The sequence below is a fragment of the Chelonia mydas genome, chromosome 6 (genome assembly GCF_015237465.2).
Source record: "Chelonia mydas isolate rCheMyd1 chromosome 6, rCheMyd1.pri.v2, whole genome shotgun sequence".
Lineage (NCBI taxonomy): Eukaryota > Metazoa > Chordata > Testudines > Cheloniidae > Chelonia > Chelonia mydas.
The window spans coordinates 116,740,315-116,764,068 of NC_051246.2; the positions used below are offsets into that span (position 1 = coordinate 116,740,315).

At 43.4% G+C, this 23,754-nt stretch overlaps 1 long non-coding RNA gene across 1 annotated transcript; it reads right to left on the reverse strand.

Annotated features, from left to right (window-relative positions):
* Positions 1 to 1,312: 1,312 nt before the first annotated feature.
* LOC122466247 lies at positions 1,313 to 19,639 on the reverse strand. The gene is made up of 3 exons (XR_006291624.1): positions 19,365 to 19,639; positions 3,954 to 4,052; positions 1,313 to 2,157 (listed from the first exon to the last, which is right to left on the reverse strand). It is a non-coding gene; the product is annotated as an uncharacterized LOC122466247 (long non-coding RNA).
* Positions 19,640 to 23,754: the final 4,115 nt, after the last annotated feature.

Below are 23,754 nucleotides of genomic sequence, written 5' to 3' on the forward strand. Positions count from 1 at the left end.
GAATAGAGTCCCTAGGTGCATGTACTGATCCCCTTTTGAAGCTCCCAGACCCTGTGTTGTATCTTGCCCCTTCCCTCCTGGGCCAAACTCACCATGGTTAGGGCACTTGCCATGCTGTGTGCAGGCAAAGGAAAAGTGAGAAAGAGGTGTATGTAACTTTTATGATTCAAGGCTGTGAGTGCACTCCCTATACTGATAGTGTGTATTGTTTCTTTTGTTTCTGCAGATGTGCCCTTGAGGTCCAGCTCCTACACACCGGCAGAGCGCCTCCATCAAATAAAGAAGCAAACAATGAGGAGTAAGGAGGATATGTTTAGAAAAGTGCTGCAATCATCTGATGCTGCAGATAGCGAGCACAGAGTGTACAGAGAGAGAATCCACAAAAAAATCAGAATGGGTAGCCAGAAGAGGAGACGGGTAGAAGAGGATGATAGAGGGGCAGGAGCGGATAATAAAGCTGAGTACCAAACAGAGATGGTGAGGTCCCTGATTGTGCTGCAGTTGGAACACATCTGTGCTCAACTCTCCCTGCAGCCCATACAGAACTGCATTCCAGGCCCTCCCCAAGCTCCTCCCCCACATTCATTGCATGTTCCTGGACTGACCCAGTACCCCTTGCACTCCACCCCTAGAAACATATTTCATTAGAAGTGGAAATCTGTGTATTGCTGTTTAATAAAAATCTAGTCTTGAAATAGAATGATTCTTTTTTTGTGTCCTACACATGGTGGTTGCTGCAGAAATTCATACAAAGTGGCAATCAGCACATTTTCAGATTACAATTAACGCTCAGGCAGCAATCATTAGAAGGGTCATTCAAGGCAGCAAGTAAACAATGCCAGACTGAATGCATTACAGAAAGACACATTACTGGGGCGCATTGTCAAAATGCTGCTTCAAAGCCTCCCTGATTCGAACAGCTCCCCCCGCCCCCTTGAGTCCCCTGTAATAGCCCTGGTATCTGGTTGCTCCAAATCAGCTGCCAGGCAATCCACCTCAATGCTCCACCCCTGGGGAAAATTTTCCCCTTTAGCTTCACAAATGTTATGCAGAGCACAGCAGGCTGCTATGACCTTGGGAATATATTCCTCATTGAGGTCTAACCTGCCAAAAAGGCAACACCAGCAACCCTTTAATCTGCCAAAAGCACATTCAGTGGTCATTCTGCATCTCCTGAGCCTGTTGTTGAAGTGCTCCTTGCTGCTGTCAAGATTTCCGGTTGTAAGACTTCATGAGCCGTGGGAATAAGGGTAGGCTGGGTCTCCCAGGTACACAAAGGGCATTTCCACATCCCCTATTGGAATCTTCTGGTCTTGAAAGAAAATCCCTGCATGCAGCTTTCTATACAGGCAGTGTTCCTAAAGATGCCATCATCATACACCTTCCCTGACCACCGCACATTGATGTCAGTGAAATGACCCTGGTAATCCACCAGCGCTGGCAATACCATAGAGAAGTAGCCCTTTCTATTGATGTACTTAATCGCAAGATGGTCTGGGGCCAAAATTGGGATATGCATGCTATCTATCACAGTGCTGCAGTTAGGGAATCCTATTGCCGCAAAGCTATCCACTATTTCCCGCACATTGCTCAGAGTCACAGTCCTTTGTCGCAGGAGGTGATTAATGGCCCTACATATTTGCATCACCACAATCCCCACAGTGGACTTTCCAACTCCAAACTGTTTCACAACTGACCAGTAGCAGTCTGGAGTTGCTAGCTTTCACAGTGTGATCGCCACTCGCTTTTCCACCATGAGGGCAGCTCTCATTTTGGTGTCCTTGCGCCGCAGTGTAGGGGCCAGCTCCACACACAGGTCCAAGAAGGTGACTTTGCACATCTGAAAGTTCTGCAGCCACTGCTTGTCATTTCATAGCTGCATCACAATGCGAACCCACCACTCAGAGCTTGTTTCCCGATCCTGATGGTGATGGTCCACTATGTGCAGCTGCTCCGTGAATGCCAACATCAATCTTGAATTGTTTCTTTCCATGGCACACAGAATGGCAGACATCACAGATTCTTTTTCAGATTACAGCTCATGAAATACTGCAGGATCAGCCATGTTGTGTTCATAATGCTCTTCACAAGAGTGGAGAGCAGTGCAGGATCCATGTTATCAGGCAGAGATGGCAAGCACGCTGTTTACAGGGGCAGCTGAAAAACGGCATGAAACATAGTCAGAAACCCATGGAATGCTGGGATGTAGAAAACTGCATGAGCCAACCTCCATGATGCACTGCAATCCATTTCCAGAACTCCTAGTGGCAGAAGGTGGCAATTTGCAGTGGGATACCTACACATGGCGCACTGCTCTCTCTGTCGATGGTAGAGCACCAACACGCACAAGGAGCATTGTGTGAACATGCACAAGTGATGTAATTACAGCAATTTATGATTGTCGACATAACTTAAGTTGACTTAACTCTGTAGCGTAAACATAGCCTTAGAGTCACAGTTCATCCCCTAGTCCAACGTCTTCCTTTGGAGGATGGGAAGGGGGAATTAACTTGCTGCAAGCTTTAAAGGGATGATGTTTACTTTCCCACCAGTGTTGTGCTTGGCTAGCTACTTTGACCAGCAAGTTGCAGGGGTGAGGGAAGACACTATCCAAAGCTACACCTCACTATCCACCTACTTGCTGACAAGGGGGAGTCTCTGGGGACCATGGGCTGCACACTGCACCAGACCTGGACTCAAGGACCTACAAGGCCGAGAATGGGGATGGAGGTGAGTTTCACTTCCCCATATGTGAGTAAAACACACTGTCTAGTCATGATTAATAAAATGCTGTGAGACTGTAAGTATCAATGTGCATATACAGTAAAAACTTTGTTATCTGACATGTTGGGAGAATGCAAGGTACTGGTTAGTCAAAAATTCTAGTTAACTAAGAGTTATACTCACCAATGGAATACCAATTTTCAAAGAATTAGAATACAATAAAATGAATAATGTATAACAGGGATCGGCAACCTTTGCATGTGGCCCATCAGGGAAATCCGCTGGCAGGCCGGGCCAGTTTGTTTACCTGCAGTGTCCGCAGGTTCGGCCGATGGCAGCTCCCACTGGCCACTGTTCGCTGTTCCAGGCCAATGGGGGCTGCAGGAAGCAGCGCAGGCCGAGGGATGCGCTGGCCACTGCTTCCCGCAGCCCCCATTTGCCTGGCACGGCGAACCGCGGCCAGTGGGAGCTGCGATCGGCCGAACCTGTGGATGCTGCAGGTAAACAAACCGTCCCGGCCTGCCAGCAGATTTCCCTGATGGGCCATGTGCCAAAGGTTGCCGTTCCCTGGTGTATAAAATGGTATACAGGTACTTACCAATCCAGTAGTAGTACTGCACTGCACAGTGGTTGGTTTCCTGAAGCACCTAGGTGTATACAGTTAAGGTTTTCTATACAGTAGGTTATCTTATACACTACATATCACTATGGGCAGTGCATGGCATACACCCAGATCCCTAAAAATACACTTAACACTAAAACTATACTGAACATAATTTAATCTCTCTTTGATAATTCAGGAGGCACTTCAGGATCTTGCAGTGCCTCAGGGTCATCATTATCAACATCAATTATTATTGTAGATGTAGAAGTGTAGGAGATTGGCCTGAATCTGTAATGACCCCATGATACACCCTGGAAGCTGCTTTTTTGAATAAATCCCTGATATCAGCTTGCTTACTTGTCTTCTGCCTCTTTTACATAAAAGTAAAATGCAGAATGTGCAATTGCATAACCTCCTGGGCAGTATACTAGTACCGATTACTAGACTGAAGATTTGTATTGGGTGATATCAGAAATGCCGGTTAATAGAGCTTTCTGGTTGATAAAGTGCCTGATAACACAGCTTTTATTGTACCTCTTCAGTTTTAAAACGCCATCTCTACAGTGGGCATACTCAGCCTGAGGGGAGGAGTAAGTGATGTGGACATTTCCAGCCACTACAAGACCTCTTTTCCTGCTCTGGACCAATGTTGAGATGCTTTGTAGGGAAGTGAATCCATTCAGCCAGCTCTTGGGTGGAAGAAAAAGCCTTTCAGATGCAGGTCCTGGGAGGAATAAAGGAAAAAATGGATTAATCCTGAAGGACTTGCACCTGAACCCCAAAAATGCCATCGATACAACAGCAGACATATTGATCATAGGTTAGAATAACTACTAGATTTAGCCCTCACCAGAGTGCCTCACTTACTATATTACACAGTAACTCTCAAAAGAGCTCAGCATCACAAGCACCTCTCTGTCATGTGGCAAGTAACATTTATTTGAACACAGCAGAATAACAGAGACAGTGGCAAGCAGAATAATCACAAGTAAACTTTGAGAGTGGTGTAGCATATTAGTCTGGACACAGGAATATGCATTTGAGCTCCTGAATTCTAATCCCAACTTCTTCCGTGGCCTTGACCAAGGCATATACCCAGTCCTAAGAGATACTGCACACCCTTGAACTCCCATTAGTATGAATGTCTTGCAGGACAGGACATTTAGCCATTCAGTTTCCCCGCCCGTAAATGCATACCTTAGTTTTCAGTTTGCACAAGCTACACAATGAATTGTTGACATGACTGTGAAATATGTACTCTGTGCCATCCGAGGGTATGTTTCATTGTTAATCCTATTCCCAAAAATTTGTTCAGGAAGGGGTCAGAATGGACAGTTTGCCGTTTCCAGTAAGAGCTACATTTCTTTTATTATTATCATATATGTATTATATGCTACACTCCTCCCCACTTCACATCTAACTTTCCAACTGTTGCCATAACTGCTTTCCCCAAAAGTTCTTTAATTTCCTGGGCCTACAAATTAAAAAAAGCAAAAAGAAATAGGACAGACTGTGGCACTATTGTGTATATGTAGGAGCTGCCTATTTGTTACCCAGCTCTTTAGTCCCAGTGCAGGAAAATATCCCACTGAAATCGAGAGGAGTTTTGCCCACATAAGTGCTGAAGGGTCAAAGAATTGAGAGATGTGACTGCATCGAAAGAAGTAGGCAATGAAAGAGGAGTGCAGGAGTGTATTTGTCCTTGAGGGGATATCAACAAGATAGGAGCCACTGGGAGAAGAGGAAAGGAATCCTTGCTTCTCTCCTAGTAGTTGCACCTTTGGAACCCAGGGACTTTTTAAGAGGGACTTCAGAGGCACACTTGACACTCACCCTCCTGCAAAGCACAGTGTATGCTCTATTGATGCCATGGAAACCACGTTTGTTGCAGAAATACATCTAAACAATATTATTCTTTTGGTTAAGCCCAAAGTGTGCGGTTTCAGCAGAGACTCTGCTGTTGCCCCATCCCACTTTTTGAGCAAGGGCTCTGCATCCCGTTGCTCTGCAGAGGGTCAGGTTGCATCATTGTAAGAAGCGTTTGTTTTATGGCTGTTTGCTTTGGGACATAATGGGTCTTGCTGCTGGGGAATGTTTCCCGCGCAAGCCTGGCGCTAGACATCCTGCTGCCTCTGCCCTTCTCCCGCCTCTGGCAGCTGCAGGGTCTCAGCGCACCCGCCCATCCGCACCTGCCTGTGTGAGTGCAGTGAGTCAGCGCAGCCCTCTGCTGTCTGCCTTAGCCCTTGCTCAGACAGCAGCCTGATGTTTACCTTGGACACAAAGGAATGTCCCTTGCAACACACCACTTCCCTCTTCTTGCTGCAGCTTAGCCAAGTGCCTGAGCTGCCCATTTCATTCATGCCCAGTCACATTTTAACTGCAGCCTTTTTGTTAAGTTTTTAACTCTAAGGTGAAATAGGGTCTCTCTACCTGTTGTCTCACTTGGCTGGCAGGCAAGCAATTACATATGACCACCTTGTCACTGTGATCCAGGCTATCCTTGCATATCAACTGAAGCTTATGCAGTGCGGCTAACTCTGGTGATTTCATCTGGTGATTTTTCTTAAAGCCTCAGCTCCTGGAGTTATATGATTTTAGAAAGAAAGTACATTTTTAACCCATATGGTTGTGGAGAAAAGCTGGAAAACATAATCCCTAAAGGATCAAACACCAGAAGGTGAATAAAAAGGCTAAGAACAATATATATTTTTAAAATCTCATGATTTTGGGTGGTGCTGACTCATGATTTTTGAACACTTAAAGCTGGTATTATTGAAGCATCTTACTGTGTTTGGGGCCTTCTGTGCATAACAAGAAGCATCTGCTAGAACAGCTTTCTGGGAATCAGACACAGCTTCTTTCCCTAGCTTATTTCAATAAAGGTGCTGCTCTAAAGCTTGCTTACTGAAGTTTACCCCTTAGGCGGCTGTTGAAAAGCAAGCCCAAAGCCGCCAATACCTAGATTTTAATTATTATTCTGTTCTGGGGTGTAACCACCTGGTTATATCCGTAAAACTCAGGAATCATGCTTACACAATTCTCTGGCATCGTAAATAGAAACCTGGAGTATCTTGGATTTGTTTTAGTGGTGGGATTGGTGATTTTTAAAAATTTTTATTTTAGTTTGTAATACCTGTTCCTTTCCCATTACAAAGTACACAATCAGAAGTCAGCATTACAACACATACCATTATAGTCCAACAATTTCATAGGTGCCCAGTCCTGCTTACATTAGTCACATGGTTAGACCCAATCAGAAGAGTTCAGCAGGACTACTCGTGTCAATATGTGCAGAATTAGGTTCATAGGAACTGGACACTTGAGTAAGGCAGGTAGTATGTGTGCCCTTTGCCGTGTATAACGTTTTGAGCTGTGCCTGCTTTAGCTAGAAGACTATTGCAGCCTGATTTTATTTTTACGTTTGGGCAGTTTAAATTCATAGGATTTAGTCAGCATAGTCAAAATGTGCCTTTTTTAAATAAGAAAACACCGTTTAGTTCCCAGTCCTGCAAAGATTTATGCATATGCTTAATCTCCAACACGAGTAGTTTCCTGCTGATTTCAAATGCATTAAGTTAAGCAAATAACTTTGCAGAATATGGGCCTTAATTCGTCCATCAACCCATTGGGGATGGGGGCAGATGAAAAACCGACCACTATAGTGCATATCATCATTAAAATCCTTACACAAAATGAGTTAAGAAAGAAGAAACTAAAAGCCATGCAATGTAAAAATAAATATTGGCATGATTACACACAAAAATTCAATCCTGCTCAAATTTGTCAGAAAAAAGGTCCTCAATATAAATATATATTTCAAACAATCAATCAGAACATTTACAAGAAATTATTTCATAATACAGTATGACAAATTATTATTTGATACAACCTAGCTGTAGGGAGGGAAAATATAGGAAGCAAAATCTGATTGCTGTATTTATCATGACTAAGTTTTCTTGCTTTTTAAGGAATGAACAAAAACATAGCTTGTGAAAAACTAAGAAGCAATTTGCATACAGAATTCAGATGCTGTTTAAATTTTTTTAATTACTATCCAGCAAATGTAGCCTGCAGCTAACAGAAGAACGTTATTACACAGAAGACGTCAATTTTTCAACATATTCCACTTTACTGAGAGAGAGAACAAAAAGATAAGAACAGCCTGTTTTTTTATTTTGTTTTACAGCTAGAGGTTGGAATTAGGTTCACGGCCTCACTGTACTAGGACATGTTCATCACAGGTTAAAAGATGGTCTCTGCCCTTAAGAGATTACAGCCTAATTCAGACAAAGGTACAAGAGAATGTAACACACAGTAAGAAGGAAAAGACTGCTGTGTCTGTGTTTTCTAGGGTTACCAACTTTCTAATTGCACAAAACCAAACTCCCCTGCCCTGCCCCTTCTCCAAGACCCTGCCGTGCCCCTTCTAGGAAGCCCTGCCTACTACTCACTCCATCCCCCCTCCTGCCATCGCTTGCTGTCCTCCACCCTCACACACTTTCAGTGAGCTGGGGCAAAGGGTTGGGGTCCGGGTGGGAGTGAGGGTTCAGGTGGGGCCAGAAATGAGGGGTTCAGAGTGCAGGTGGGAGCTCTGGGCTGGGGCAGGGAATTGGGGTGTGGGAGGTGGTGAGAGCTCTGGCTTGGGGTGCAGGCTCTGGGGTGGGGCCAGGGATGAGGGGTTTGGGGTGCAGAAGGGGACTCCAGGCTGGGGCTGAGGGGTTTGGAGTGTGGGAGTGGGCTCAGGGCTGGGGCAGGGGGTTAGGGTGTGGGAGGGGATGCAGACTCCGGCTGGGGGTGTGGGCTCTGGGGTGGGGTGGGGGATGAGGAGTTAGCAGTGCAAGAGGGGGCTCAGGACTGGGGCAGGGTGTGGGGGTGCACGGTGCAGGCTCTGGGAGGGTGCTCAGGGCTGGGGCAGAGGTGCAGAGTCTGGGAGAGATTTAGGGTGCGGGAGGGGGTTCCAACCTGGGGCCGGGGGTTGGGTGCTGGAGGGGGATCAGAACATGGGCTTCAGCCAGACGGCGCTTACCTCCGGCAGCTCCTGGTTGGCAGCACAGTGGGGCTAAGGCAGGCTCCTTGCCTGCCCTGGCTCCGCGCAGCTCCTGGAAGGGACCCTAGGTGGAGGGGCCAGGGGGCTCTGTGTGATGCCCATGCCCGCAAGTGCCACTATAACAGCTCCTGTTGGCCAGGGTTCCCAGGGTCATGGTCACCTGCCAGCCCTGAGGGGTCCGGGGTCAAGGATGCTACCGCCCGGTCCCAAAGAGTCAGAGTCTGGGGTTGGCATCGGGGCTGCCACCCAGCCCCACAGGGTCAGGGTTTGGGATGCCACCCAGCTGCCCAGCCACCTGGCCCCATGCGGTCGGGTCCAGGGTTGGGGCTGCCACCTGGCCCTGCACAGCAGGGTCCCTGCCACCTGGCCCCCTGCCCAGGGCTCCACTCCTGGCCCCACTCTGTGGAGGGATCTTTGGGCGGGAGGTGCTGGGTATAGTGGTCTGTGGGAGGGTTCGGGGGGGCATGCTTGGTTCTCAACTTGTGGCCCAGGTAACACATTGTGGGCCGCACAGATTGAGAACCACTGAGAAAGGTAATTCCATTCAGGGGAGGATTTTGATATTTTGAAATCTGGTTGTGTTCTGATTTGGAATAAACTCCCCAAATTCTGAAATGCTCCATGTAAGGGAATGGAACTCCAGCCCTAGAAAAGTCCATCTGGATGCCCTTCAGCCATGGACCCTGGACACCCTAGAAAGCCCAGCTGTAGGGCAGACTGCTGGGGGCCTTAGAAGTCTGAACTCCCAGTCAGCCCACCAGGTGGACTGCCACGGAGTTGGGCAGGTGAAACCTTCCTGGTTTCTGGAAAGAGTTTTATCAAAATTGAGCCATCTCTGTGAAGCATTTAGATTTTGATGAATAGGCCAATTCTAACAAAAAAATGTTTCATCAGAATTTCTCTGACCACCTCTAGTGCACAGCTAGCTGGTTTTTTGGCTGATACATTCTTTAAAAAATTAAAAATACATTCTAAGATATAAATATAAGAGATCCCTACTGGTCACCATCCTAGCTCATAGTTATTAATTATATTATTATATTTATTATTTGTCTTGAGGTAGTGCCTGGGAGCTCCAGTCAGGGCCAAGACAACATAGTGCTAGGTGCTGTACAAATACAGAACAAAACCCCCAAAGAGCTTAGTTGGCAGTTTCCCATCGGTATCATAGTAGAAAAGAATCTAGAGGAGAGATCCGAATGAGGACAGGGTAAGGTCTCTACAGACTCTTTCCAGGATGGTGTTCCACGCCGTAGGGACAGCAAGGAACAAAGTGCACAGGTGCTTGCAGGAAAAGTTGATAAAGCAGACAATGAAAGCTGGTGTCACAGGTGCAGTGGGGAGACAACAGGATACAAGAACAGTTAATAGGAAGGGGCAAAATTGAGAAGCAACTTGAAAATAAACTCTGGAAGCTTGTATTTGATACAGCGGGGAAATGGAAGCCAAAGGAGGTACTTGGTAAGGAGGGGTACCAGGGTCAGAATGATGGGCCTGGAAGATTATCGTAAGAGCCATATTTTGAATGGGCCTGTTGAAGAACGTGAGAGTCAGGAAGGCTAGAGAGGAGGAGACTGCAGCAGACAAGATGGGATGAAAATGATTGTGGTTTGGATGAGAGAATGTTGGCGGTGTGGACAGAAAGGAAAGGCAGGAAATGTTATGGAGATTTGGACTTAGTTTGGATTTGCAAAGCTTACACCCAGGTTATGAGCTTGAATGACAGGAAGAAAGGTGGTGTAGACAGTGATGGAGAACTGGAAAGGGATAGCTGGGGAGCGTTTGGGAGAGAAGAGAAGGAGTTCAGATTTGACCATGTTAAGTTTAAATTGGCAGGAAGGCAACCAGGAAGCGAGGTCAGACAGATGGGCCAAAATACAAGACTAGATTGAGACAAATTAAGAGAGATATGGAAGCTCTGTAAGTCATCAGCAAAGGGATGGTGCTAGCATATGAGCAGATAAGGTCACCTAGGACCTGCTCTGGGAATGAATCCGGGGTGTGTAGTGAAGAAGACTTGTCGGTAGGACCCTTGCTTCATTTATGGCAAAAGTTGGAAGGTGCTCAGTGAATGAGGCAGGGATTGCTGGAACAAAAGGGAGGGTCGCATGATTAAAACAGTTGAATGCTGCCCTGGAGATCTGGATTCTATCCTTCTGCCATGGAGTTCCTGTGTGATGTGGTGTTTGATGCTGGGCATGTCACTAAAACCAAACATTTCACTAATCCTCATTTTCTGGATATCTGACTTGAGATCCTGGGGTCTGATTTGTAGGTGTGCTGAGCACTCACAGCTGCAGATGAAGCTATTGGGAGCTGGACTTTGACCATTCAAAGTACTATCTGTCTGGATGCCCTGGAGCTGTGTACCCTGGAACCTCTAGTGAGCCTGGCTCAGGGGCAGCCAGCCTGGGGGCCTCTGGAAGTCTGAACCAGGTGAGTTGCCAAGGAGCTGGGCAGGCAAGCTGGGCACGAGAAACTTGCCTGATTTCTGGAACAGTTTTATCAAAATCAAACCATCTCTGTGAGACAATACACTAACTACTCTGAAAAATCATGTCTTAGGTGTCTCATACAGGGCACCCGAAAGATAGCTTTGCTCTCACATATCTGAAACACCCATTTAATCCAGCCTAGACTGAGGACAATTGAGCAAGACTGCCAAGCCACTGGGGAGTCTGGGTCAGAAGGGGGGTGCACTCCCTCCAGGGGGGGTAAGTGTTTTTAAAGTTACAGGGGTCACCAATCTTATTGTTTTTTTCTGTTACTAGTTTTGTTACCCCCCTGTGGCTTTAATAATAATGAGATCAACTGCATGGAGAAGACTTCTCTCCTTCACCAGATCCAGGTAATATATATTGCTTTAATAACAACTTCCAAAAAAATGACTAATATGGATTCTTACTTAGCAATTTATATATATTGCTAATTTATATATATATATATATATATAATCCCCAGTGGCTTGGCAGTCTTGCTCAATTAAATATATAATCCTTGGTCTAAATATGTATGCGCATGAGAATCTGTAACAGCTCACAAAGGGCTAGCCTTCGGCATAAGCAAAACAAGCAACCTCAGGAGGAGATGGTTTCAGTATACTTGGATGTATAATATTTCTTCATTTTAAACTACTGCCTAAAGGCCCGATTCTGCAGTCTCTGAAACTCTGGGTGGACATAAATGTCTGTACTGATGGATCCATTTGCAGGGCAAGGGTCTAATTAAGTATTTATCTGACCGAGCTGTTCTGTTTTGTACCTAACTAGCCATTCCAGTGCTTCAGGTTAAACCAATAATATACAATTAGTCATTTCTCATAATAACAGTTTTATCTCTTGTTTTTACATGAGGAAGGAAAGGAAATTTTAAGTGAATGCCGCCATGCTGTCCTTAACTCACATTTGACCAGATTCTGATCTCATTTATCCCCACATCAGTCCAGAGTAACTCCTTGAAGTCAGTGAAGTTAGTGGAGATTTACACCAGTGTAAATGAGATCAGAATTGGGACTTGTTTTCTAGCCCTGTCATGACAGTGAGAATAAAGATTGGAGTGTTAGCCTCACTGACTTGCCTTGCTTTGCTCAGTTTGTCACAAAATGAACATAATTTAACATTTTTTAATTTTTATTTAACAGAAAGAAAACCTTGATGATTTTTTTACAGGAATATAAATATTAAAAGTCATTTTTCTTTTACACATGATTTACGAAGCATAATTTACTTGAAAGGACACTATTATATACTCAGCACTGCATTTGTTTACCCAATTGAATAGAAGTGCATTTGCTTCAGTTTCAAAGTTAAGCCAATAAACATTCATCTTTGTATTGTGGCAGTAGCGTTTGACAACTGGATTGGGCAACACCCGTTTCAACTTGAGGTTATTTTATGGCACTTACAGAGGAAAAAATGCAAGTTCATTTTCACTTTCTTGCTCTACTTTTGCTACAACTTGGATATTAGGCAAAAGATGCTGAAATCATTTATTATAATAATAAATACACAAGAAATAATTCTTCCACTCTACACCATGCTGATTAGGCCTCAACTGGAGTATTGTGTTCAGTTCTGGGTGCCACATTTCAGGAAAGATGTGGACAAATTGGAGAAAGTCCAAAGAAGAGCAACAAAAATGATGAAAGGTCTAGAAAACATGACCTATGAGGGAAGATTGAAAAAACTGGGTTTGTTTAGTCTGTAAAAGAAGACTGAAAGAGTACATGATAACGGTTTTCAAGTATAAAAGATTGTTACAATGAGGAAGGAGAAAAATTGTTCTCCTTAACCTTTGGGGCTAGAACAAGAGGCAAGGGGCTTAAACTGAAGCAAGGGAGGTTTAGGCTAGACATTAAGAAAACCTTCCTAACTGTCAGGGTGGTTAGTTAAGCACTGGAATAAACTGCCTACGGAGGCTGTGGAATCTCCATCACTGGAGATTTTTAAGAGCAGGTTAGACAAACCCCTGTCAGGGATGGTCTAGATGATACTTCGTCCTGCCATGAGTGCAAGGGACTGGACTAGATGACTTGTCGAGGTCCCTTCCAGTCCTATGATTCTATGATTCTAATTTATCTCAGGTACTAATATGGCTCCCATTTCTGTAGTAACTGAGCACCTCACAATATTTAATACTTTTGTGAGGTAGGGAAATGCTGTTATCCCAATCTATTGCGGGGGTGGGGGGAACTGAGGCACAGAGAGGCTAACAGTGGGATTTGCAAAACACCATGGCACCTAATTCCCATTCAAATCAGTATTAAGTCAGTTGTCCAGCACATTGAACCTAGATCTCCCAATGGTGATTCTCCGTTGGAACAAACTAGCAAGGGAAGTGCTAGATTCTCTGTAGCTTGATGTCTTCAAATTAAGACTCGATATCTTTCAGGAAGCTATTCTATAGTCCAGCACAAGTTTTTGTGCTCAATACTGGGACAACTGGGTGAAATTCTGTGACCAGAGTTATGCAGTAGGTCAGACTAGATGATTTAATGATATGTAAATTCACAAAGACCATAAGGGACCATTGTGATCATCTGGTCTGCCTCCTCTATAACACAGGCCACTGAATGCATCCTATGAAGTGAACTGTAGCTCACGAAAGCTTATGCTCAAATAAATTTGTTAGTCTCTACGGTGCCACAAGTCCTCCTTTTCTTTTTGCGGTTACAGACTAACATGGCTGCTACTCTGAAACAGGCCATAGAACTTCCCCAAAATAATTCCTAGAGCAGATCTTTTAAGGAAAACATCCAGTCTGGATTTAAAACTTGTCAGTGATGGAGAATCCTCCACTACCATCACCACCACCAATGATTAATTACTCTCATTGTTAAAATTGTACGCCTTCTTTCCAGTACAAATTTGTCTAGCTTCAACTTCCAGACATTGGATCGTGCCAGAAGACAGGGCCCATTATTAAATATTTGTTCCCCATGTAGGTACTTACAGACTGTAATCAAGTCACCCCATAACCTTCTCTTTGTTAAGCTAAATAGATTGGTCTCCTTGAGTCCACCACTATAAAGAATATTTTCTAACCCTTTAATCATTCTTGTGGCTCTTCTCTGAACCCTCTCCAATTTTTCAACATCCTTCTTGAATTGTGGACACTAGATTTGGACACAGTATTTGAGCAGCAGTCCCACCAGTGCCAAATACAGAGGTAAAATAACCTCTCTATTCCTACATAAGCTTAGCCATTCATGGATCACATTAACTTTTTGGCCACAGCGTCCCTTCTGGCCTTCAAACTAAGAATCTATGAATAAAATAGAAGACTTATTAGTGTCAATTATGCTCTTTTAAAGACAAATAGATTTAATTTGCATCATTTTTCTCAAATGTGTACTGTGCACCAGACGAGTGCTGGGAAAAGGTGCTAACAGCAAAAGTACTGCCAACATATAATATTCAGAAATCATAAGGTAGACCACTAAAAATCATGAGATTGGTTTTAATATGATGAGATATTTAAAAAACAAACAAAACCTTTTTTATTTACCTTCTGGTTTTTGAGACTTTAGGTTTTCAAGTTTTTCTTCCACAAGCTTGAGGGCTAGAAATGAATGCTTTTAAAAGAAAGCTAAGATTGTCATATAAACACATGAGCCCAAGAGCTGGGGATATAAAAGACACACAAAATATCCCAAGACTCATGATAAAATGGTGAGAGTTAGTAATATTGGATTATCTAATGCCTGGAGGATTTGGGGGGTTTGGGGCAGCTAGAAGCAAAGGCATATTTGATTTTGAAAAATGTATAAATGCAGTCACAAGCAAAATTTCATCTCTGTCTTATGAAAACCTACTTCTCACCTACACTCTTGCAATGCAACATTCCACATCATTCAATTATGCAATATAGCAGTGTATGCAAATGTACAATCCAATTCTGCAGATCTTACTCAAGCATAATTGCCACTGAAAATAATGGGAAGTTTTGCTGGAGTAAAGATTACAGAATCCATCCCTTTAACAGTTTCACATTAGTTAACTAGGCAACTGAGCATGAAAGTGTTAAGGCTTCTTTGGGAAAGCCATAATGGGAGAGAAAAGAAACATTTTTACCTCCTAAGTCACTTGCAAATCAAGCACAAAATTAAGTTCTGTGACTTAGGTAATTTGTTTGTTTAATCTGAAAGATCTTTGTTAAAATAAGGAGTGTTGTCTGTTTCTTCCTTCAGACTGAAAACAAACATCAGCCTCTACAGTGGTATAAGAGCAAATATTTGGTGCTAGGCAACTTGATTAAAGTGTATCCCTTTTAATAAGTGGTTCCTCCCTTATCCTGCCATTGTTGTCATACAAAAAAAGGGGGAGGGGGGGAGGGGAAAGTGGGTCTGCCCTTTCCCATTGTATAATCACATTTTCCGAGTTCAGCCAAAAGGACTGAAAAAGAGCTTTTTTTTTTTTAAACAGATTAACTTTGTCATTTTGCAAACCAGTGAGAATACTCTTAAGTCAAAGCAGTTTTTAACGTTCTGCATATTGGAAAATTGCTGTATATAGCGTTTGGCCAAACTAACAGAGGAGGAAGATGATAATGATAACATTTAACCCCATCCTATTCTTTATCTCCATCATGTTACATCAGACCTTGCTCCCAGAAATGAAGCTGAATTTTATTTGAAGTATTGGGAAAGTTTTTAAGAAGATGTGTTTTGTGGCTGAGCCATCTAGCACTGCTTGTGCACTAATAATAATACCAATTGTAACTCAATTGACTTTAATGGGGTAGCCCTTAGCCTCCCTGGGTCAAATTTGTCATTGTCCTGCACTGCGTCACCATCACTGTGCAAAGTGGGCATAAAACACCAAATCAGAAGTGCTTGGCACTTTGCACTGGCCTTAGTGACAAAGTGAAAGCCAACAGAGAATCAGGCCTCATCTTGGTCTGAAATAGCCCTTCATTCTTTAAGATTTTTCTAACTTGTTTTGATTCACGATAGCCCAGCAACTCTGGGCCAGCTGATCGATGCTTGGCCCAGGTCTAGAGTGAGGAAGGAGCAAATTTGGCACCTTTGTTACTCCCCAGTCCAGAGGCTGACAAATGCCAGCTCCAGTCCACAACACAAATAGAGAAGTTCTGCCTCTAAAATCCTGAGCCATCTCTTGCCTTGATTCCTGCAGGTTCCTTCCAATCTCCCCTGGCACCTCAGGCTATCTGAGCATATATAATGCTGATGAGTTGAAATGTTGTTCTTTTTAGCCTGAAGACCTCCTCTTCCTAGCTTTAGAACCCCTTTTCTGCCATCAAAAAAGAAATACTAAGAGGGACTTCTCCTTAGCAAGGCCCCCAAAAATTGAGTTTCTAGGACACGCCATTTTGGATATATGGGGCCGCACCCTCAGCCGTATTCCATCTGCTTCATGCCATGTAAATCAGTCTTAAAAGGGCCAGTTGTGGATTTTCCCATCTGTAGGGATACTTGGATGGCATAGGGTTGCTGTAAGTAGCTATTATACCTCCACCACTCAGTCCTTGCGTAGCGGGGTGTAGCCACTGAAAAGGAGATATGTCTGGGACACCTCTGCATATGGCTAAACATTGGCTGCAGCGTTGGCTTCTGTGAGCTTCTGGCAGCCAACATAAGATACAGCAGCCTATAGGGCAAGGATTTTAGAGGGATGGAGAGGAATGGAGGAGTTTTAGAGAAGTTATAGAGGAAGAAGAGACAGGAGCTGGCAAAACCCTGGACATGGTTTGAGAAATCTGACAATGAATTAAAGTGGCCAGTTGAGAGGGTGGTGTCAAGAGATATGAGGGAGGATTTGGGAAGCCAGATGGTTGTTCTGTTTTTTCCATGCAGAGATAGAGATGATAGAAGGACATCCAGAAAGAAATGCTGGAGACGCAGATCTAGACCGAGTCAAAAGGTGAGGTAAAGAAATGGACTTCAGTTCTTTGGGTTCAATACAAAAACAAAGCACCAAGCCATGCTTAATTTTTAATATAACGAAGGACCAATATTGGCCAATTCTCCCTGAAAAAAATCTAACAAGAATATGAAATTTTTGACATTTCCACTGAAATGGGCTTGTCTGTGTATTTTAAATAACAGTGGTCCAAACATTGCCCTGCCTATGCTAGTGGTCCCACCACTGATGCTAGCAGAGGAGCTTCACTGGTGCAAGTGATGGTGGGAAGTTTTTCAGAAAAAAATACTAGTGTGAAGGAATCCTTAAGGTGTCACAGGAAGTCTAGCAAATTTCATTCCCGCAACACCCAGACAAGAGAGGGTAAACATCTCGGCCTAGGGACATGTCTGCATTAGCAAACTTCACAGCAGTAATTCAAAGCCAGTAAGCTCCGCTGGTGGTAGAAATGGTTGAAGCTGTGGTGTAGACATGGCGCAGGCATTTTTAGGGTTAGGCAACATTGTGGTAAAAATATCTGACCCCTTCCTGCACTACAACTCGCCCATTGCTTCCACCAGAAGGATCACACCAGTGGATAATTACATGCCCTCCGACTCTTCCTAGAGACTATTCAAGGTCATCCCCTAAAGTTCTCTGAGCCCTGCAGAGCAGCAAAACAAGATGCAGAAAAGTGCTAGAAGCTAGAAAATAACATTATGTTTTAATGACATCTGTCTATTACTGGGTTTCTCCCTATGCAGTATATTGCATACACAGTTCCAGGCTAGACATAAAATAAGAGTTGCATCATTTCATTGGACACTTGCACATTTTTATACAGAATGACTATCAAAATACTTTCAACCTTTAAAAAAAAATCACTTGGCCTAAGGCTAACACTCCTATTATAATCAGTAAGGTTTGCTCTGTTACTACAATGCATCAAGAAATCCTGACTCCTGCCATTAAATAGTTATGAACTATTGGATACCAGAGTAATAAAAACCTACTTGCTTTGATCTTGTAGTTAAAAAATGATTAAAGTATTGAATTGCATGTGTCAGCATCAGACCTCCACCCACAGACAGATGTAAAGCCATTGGGAAAAAAAGAAGTTGAAAGACACCATAAATATAATAATTCAGAAATCAAGGTCCTTTGTTTATTTCAACATCTTTGAAACTAAAGGTAAAGTTTTTTAAAGTCTTTGTGGTAGACTAGATCTAAGAAGCCTTTCCCAAGATAGTTCTTCCTGCATACAACCTGCAAGCTAAAAATGACTGAAAAGAACTAGAGCCCTGGATAGCTGCCTTGAAACATTTCCTATAAATCTAATAAATGAAACTAATCTAGAACAGCAAAATCACAATTCATTTAATTTAAAACTCCCTGCTCAAAGTGACCTTTACACACACTCCCCTTCTGTGCTGCAAAGAGAATGGACAATAGCGTGCAGTAATATAAAATGGTTCACAAGGATTCACAGGGCATGAAAAGTGCTCTTCTCTAATTGTGACCGTATTATTATCTCCCAGGCACATGGAATTACAGGAGTACTATTTATTAATTTACCGTTGTGTTATGAGCTGGTCCACTGATTTAGCTAACTGTTAAGGAAAACAGATGTGTTGAATAGGGCCTATGGTCCTAATCCTGCAAGCTGCAACATCCAAGTCACACCCATACACCAAGGTGGAGCCTTATTGAAGTCAAGGAGTCTCTTACGTTTGTGTTAGCATCTTCTAAGCAAATATAAGAAAATACATTAACTTAGTCTAAGATCAGTGTCTCTTCATCTGCTCAGTCAGGCTTTGAGGTGTTTTTGCAGCAATGGCAGAGCCAACGCAAAGGTGTATTTGATCTTGCAAAGTCCTTGAATATCTTTGATAATTTAGATTCTTGATCAAATTACAGTCCTCCAACCTCATAGTGCCACTGTCTGGGACGAAGGGAGAGTCTTATTTTACAGGAAGTCAGTGATTCAGTGAAATCAAGTCTGCAGATCAGGAGGGATTTTAAGGTTTAAGGACCGTACATTTCAATTTTGTTGAGTTCAGTATCCTAAATTTCACATTTCTGATCAGAAGTCACAGCTCAGTTTTGTTAGGCAGTAAAGACAAGGAAAACACACAGCATCATCCCTGTGACACAAGTTACAATGAGACAAGAACACCATTACAAAAGTCAGCTTTTTGGGATCCTCTTTTATTTACATATAAATGAACGTTTTTGGTTTTTTTTACATTTGCATTAGTCCCATGTTTGCATGTTCCTGCTGTTACTATCATTACCTTCACAGCCAGATGGTTGTCACTCGAGCGTAAAATAGTCTCCCTCTTATTTTTAAATAAGCAATAGGATAAATGCTACTTTCTGGCTCTCTGTGTTTTGGTACATTTTATTCTACCTGATATCAAACTTGTGCATAATCCACCTGAGTTTGACAGTAAGAGAGAAACACGAGAATCACCATGGCTCTACAGCCAATAGAGATCAATTTTTCAGTCTAATAGGACCTACCTGCTATATCAGAAGCTACCTTGAAGACTATGTTAGTCCTTGGACAAGTCACATTAACCTCCCTGCACTATAGCTTCTCCATCTGTAAAGTGGGAGCCATACTTACCTTCCTGAAAGGCATACAGAGAGGCTTAATGAAGTAGTTGCAATTTGTAAAACATGATGAGATCCTCAGTTAAAAGGTGCTTTAAAAGTACAAAGTTTTATCAGAGTGTGATGGGCTATTCACACTTCACCCTGGGATGGAAGGGGTTAAAGGACTACATGGGGCCCAGCTAGCCCCATCTCTTCAGCCCTGCAGAGCATGCTCCAAATGAAGATAGGATTAAAAAGGGATCAACCCAGCTCAGAAGGAGGCAGCTGGGGAGGAGTGCAGACCTATTCAGAAGGCTCCTACCAAAAAGAGCTGTTTTGGTTTCCTTTTTTTCTCCCCCCACCCAACTTATCTGAGGCCAGAAGCAGTGGTAGGAAGTGACCCAGGGAAGGGAGCTCAGAAGGGCCCCTCCCCTCCAGAGGCCAAACGCTGCTGACCTTGCTAGGGCCCTGGATCAGAGCCTGGTGGAGTGGGCAGACCTGGGCTCCCCTACCACTGCCTCCACAATGAGCAGACGCTAACCACTAGGCTCCTCTACCCCACTGAGGACCCCACGACACAAGGTTTAACTCACCAGGCTACTTCACATCAAGGTTTCAGCTTTCAGTGGAAGTAAATCAACATGAAGGCAAGATGGTATCCATTCACTTTCAGAACATGTAGAGCTCTCGCGTTGGGTCCATCTCAGGTGCTGTTCCAGGAAGAGCCAGGGCTCTGGAATCAGGACTCTCTTCTGGGAGGAGAGAAAGTGCGCTGTCTCCAGCATCATGGTTTGGTGTGGGCTACGCCATTTAGGGGCAGCTTGAGGAAAGACCTTAAGCACAGGCTTAAAGTTAAGCGTGTATTTAAAGTGGTCACCTGAATCAGCAGGTTCTTCTGAGTTGGGCCTTAAGCTCTGGCAATGGATATGCAGGAGCACTGCTGGGGAGGCTGCTGAAGGGGGCAATGAATCAGGGCATCCCCTGGCCATGCCCCCTCTCCGGTCAGCAACATGCCTGCACACATGGATTGGGTGGGTGGAATAATGATTGCCCACCTCCTCGCCCAACACCAAATAAATAAAATGGGTAAAAGTTGTTCATTCCCCAGAGAGAGGAAAGGATAAGGAGATCTCCAGGCACTGTGGGCTGACTGGAGATGAGGAACATGCTTTCCTGACTGAATACTATTCTACAACTAACCTGTACCCTCATTGTAAAATGAAAGCTTTAGGCTTTGATTTTCAAGGGGAGCACCTGACTCCCTTAGGCTCTTTTGAAAATGTCAGCCTAATCCTCTGCTCTATTCATTGTTAGTTTCAGACTTTCACAATGCCCATTGGGGTGTTTTTGCAGCATGATCACTTTATCACCTACACAGCTTTATTTAAGGGCCAAACCATTTGTGACATAAATAAATAGGAGGCTCTTTAAATTGGAAGCAATAAAGGGCTTCTTGGAATATGCTGTGTAGAGTACTAAGCCCTTTCACTAAGAATAACTGACTGTTTATTGTTTCCCGTTGGGATGCTTGGCATGGGGCTATTGTACCAGGAACACGACATCTCCATCTGGCTTCTTGGGATAAAACCCATGGCAGGAGAAAGGGAAGCACTAAATTTCTAGGAACATACAAAATTAGAAAAAAAAAAGAAGAAGAAGAAGAAGAAGAAGAAGAAGAAGAAGAAGAAGAAGAAGAAAAGCCCATGTATACAAGGAGCATGTTTCACTGCTTAAGAGAATGACATTTCTCTGCCACCAAAAATATATATAAAAAGAAAAGCCGTTCCAAAACAAACCCACAGCATTCCTTATATAAAGACAAACAAGCTTTTCTTTAAAAAAAGAAAAGGAGTACTTGTGGCACCTTAGAGACTAACCAATTTATTTGAGCATAAGCTTTTGTGAGCTACAGCTCACTTCATCGGATGCATCGGATGAAGTGAGCTGTAGCTCACGAAAGCTTATGCTCAAATAAATTGGTTAGTCTCTAAGGTGCCACAAGTACTCCTTTTCTTTTTGCGAATACAGACTAACACGGCTGTTACTCTGAAAGCTTTTCTTTAAGTGTGATTTCCTGCATTTGTGATTTTCCTTGAAGGGTGTTTCAGCATCAGATTTTTCCAAAATAGGAAGAGAAATTTTGTTTTAATGGCCTTGGAGCCCTCTTGAAAAAAGTTACCCCTCCTCTCCAAGGCCAAGAGTGACTGTCCTGTCAAATAACAATGACTGACTTAAAGACTATTCCAACTGGAGCTGTCGAGACTTGAATAGTGAGAAGAAGTTTTCTAAGGTAACATTTGTTAAAAATCTATCCATATTCTAAATACCATCTGTTCAAACTATTCTGTCTTTGGAGGGATTTTTAGGCTAAAGAATGGGACTAGCCATGAGCAACAAGGAGTTTTTTGTTTGTGTGGTATCAGAATAGGTCCCACATTATTAAGTGTCATCTATTATAGTGGTTTCAAATTTTTAAAGGGAATTCTACTAATTTACCAGGCTAAGGCTCTGCTCCTCCTCCATTTACACCAAGGTAAATTACACTGAGTAAATTACATTAGAACAACTTTCCAAGGGCTATGGTGGATTCTCCACCACCTGGAGTCTTTAAATCAAGAATGGATGTCTTTATGCTCTAGTTCAACTACAGGTGATTGGGCTTGATGCAGGAATTACTGGGTAAAATTTCCCAGATAAAATTCTCTGGCCTGTATTATGCAGCAGGTTGAACTAGATGAGCATAATGGTCCCTTCCGGCCTTAAAAAATCTACGCATTTATGAATCGATGAACTCCAGTGATGTCAATAGGTCATCCCCCCAGCCTACACTGGTGTAAGTGAGAGCAGACTCAGGGTATGTCTACACTGAAGCGGGAAGGCGTACATTCCAGCTCGAGTAGACATATACACCCTAACTTTGATGGAGCTAGCACCCTAAAAATAGAAGTTGTAGCTTCAGCTCTGCGAGCAGCTAGCTATTCCAAGCACCAACCCAAGGTCTCAGACAGAATCAGACTCACACGAGCTGAAGCCTCCTGCCACTGTGGCTACACTTCTATTTTTAGTGCACTAGTTCCATCAGCACTAGAGCGGGGATGTCTACCTAAGCTGCAGTTTACATCTTCTAGCTCGTGTGCAGACATAGCCTCAGGTCCAGAGATCGTTGGTGCACATGTGCTGCTAGACCTTCAGTTCATTTCAGTGCACTCTCATCCACATTGGAGCTTGGCCTGTTCCACACCCAGTCTCAACTGCTTTTCAGATGCTGGAGTATGGCACAACCTAAGTTCTGTGGTGAGGACAATCCAGTGTGGGGGAAAAACAAAAAAACAAACAAAACTCAAGGTCCACGCAGAGACGGGCCCGTAACATAGAGAAGGAAGCCTGACTCCGTTCTCACATCAGTTTCACTCCAATGTAACATCACCGACTTCAACAGATTTACTTCTGATTTACAATGGTGTGAGATCAGAATCAGGCCGGTTGAGTCTAACGTTCAAAAGACTGAAGTTTTAGTGGTGTTTCACATAGAGAGATCTACTGCTCTGTGCTACTCAGAGAGAAGCCTGAATTTTGCCATGGATTAAAGTAGATAGAGGACCTCTGAAAGATTTTTTTAGTTCTTCACACTCACAAGATTTTCTCCATCAACGGCAACTGTCTACAGTCTGCATTAAAGTATTAGGGGAAGTAGCATGGCCTAGTTTACTGGGTTCTATCATGGTCTGTCATGGTCTGTTACTATGGTCTGTCCTATGTGACCTTAGGCAAGTTACTTCACCTCTTGGTGTCTCTTTCTGCTCCATTTTGACTTTAAGCTCTTTGGTGCAGAGACTGCCTCTCATTAGCCGTACGTACAGTGCCTTGCCAAGAGGGGCCCTGATCTCAGCCTACTGTAATACAAACAACAATAATTAGAAGAAGAGTTTACTGGAAAAAGGACAGTTAGTGACTCAAATCCTCTATAGAAGTTGTAGATTTTGCAACATAGTGCCAGATTTTGGAGCCGTTACTCACACCGGTGAGCATTTAAATAATCCTATTGGTTTCAGTGAGGTTATTCACACGAAGAACTGCTCACCAGTGTAAGCACAGCCTAGAGTGGATTATTACTACCCAACTGCGACTGAATTCCAAATCCGGTTCTGCTTTTATACAGCATAAGGTTCTCCTCCATCCTGCTGCCTCCAGATTGACAACTGTTTCATTCCAACCTTGAGGTAATAAAGGAAACATATGACTGCCTTGTCACTCTTCCGCTCCTCAAAGTGAACAACAAGGTTGCATGGCAGTCATATGTTTCCTTTATTATCTTTTTGTTTGCAGAAAAAGGACTTGCATGCACCTGACTGGGACTGTAGACATTGGATTAAACAAACACGTGTTATTTTAGCAACAGGATAATTAAGAGGAAACAAATA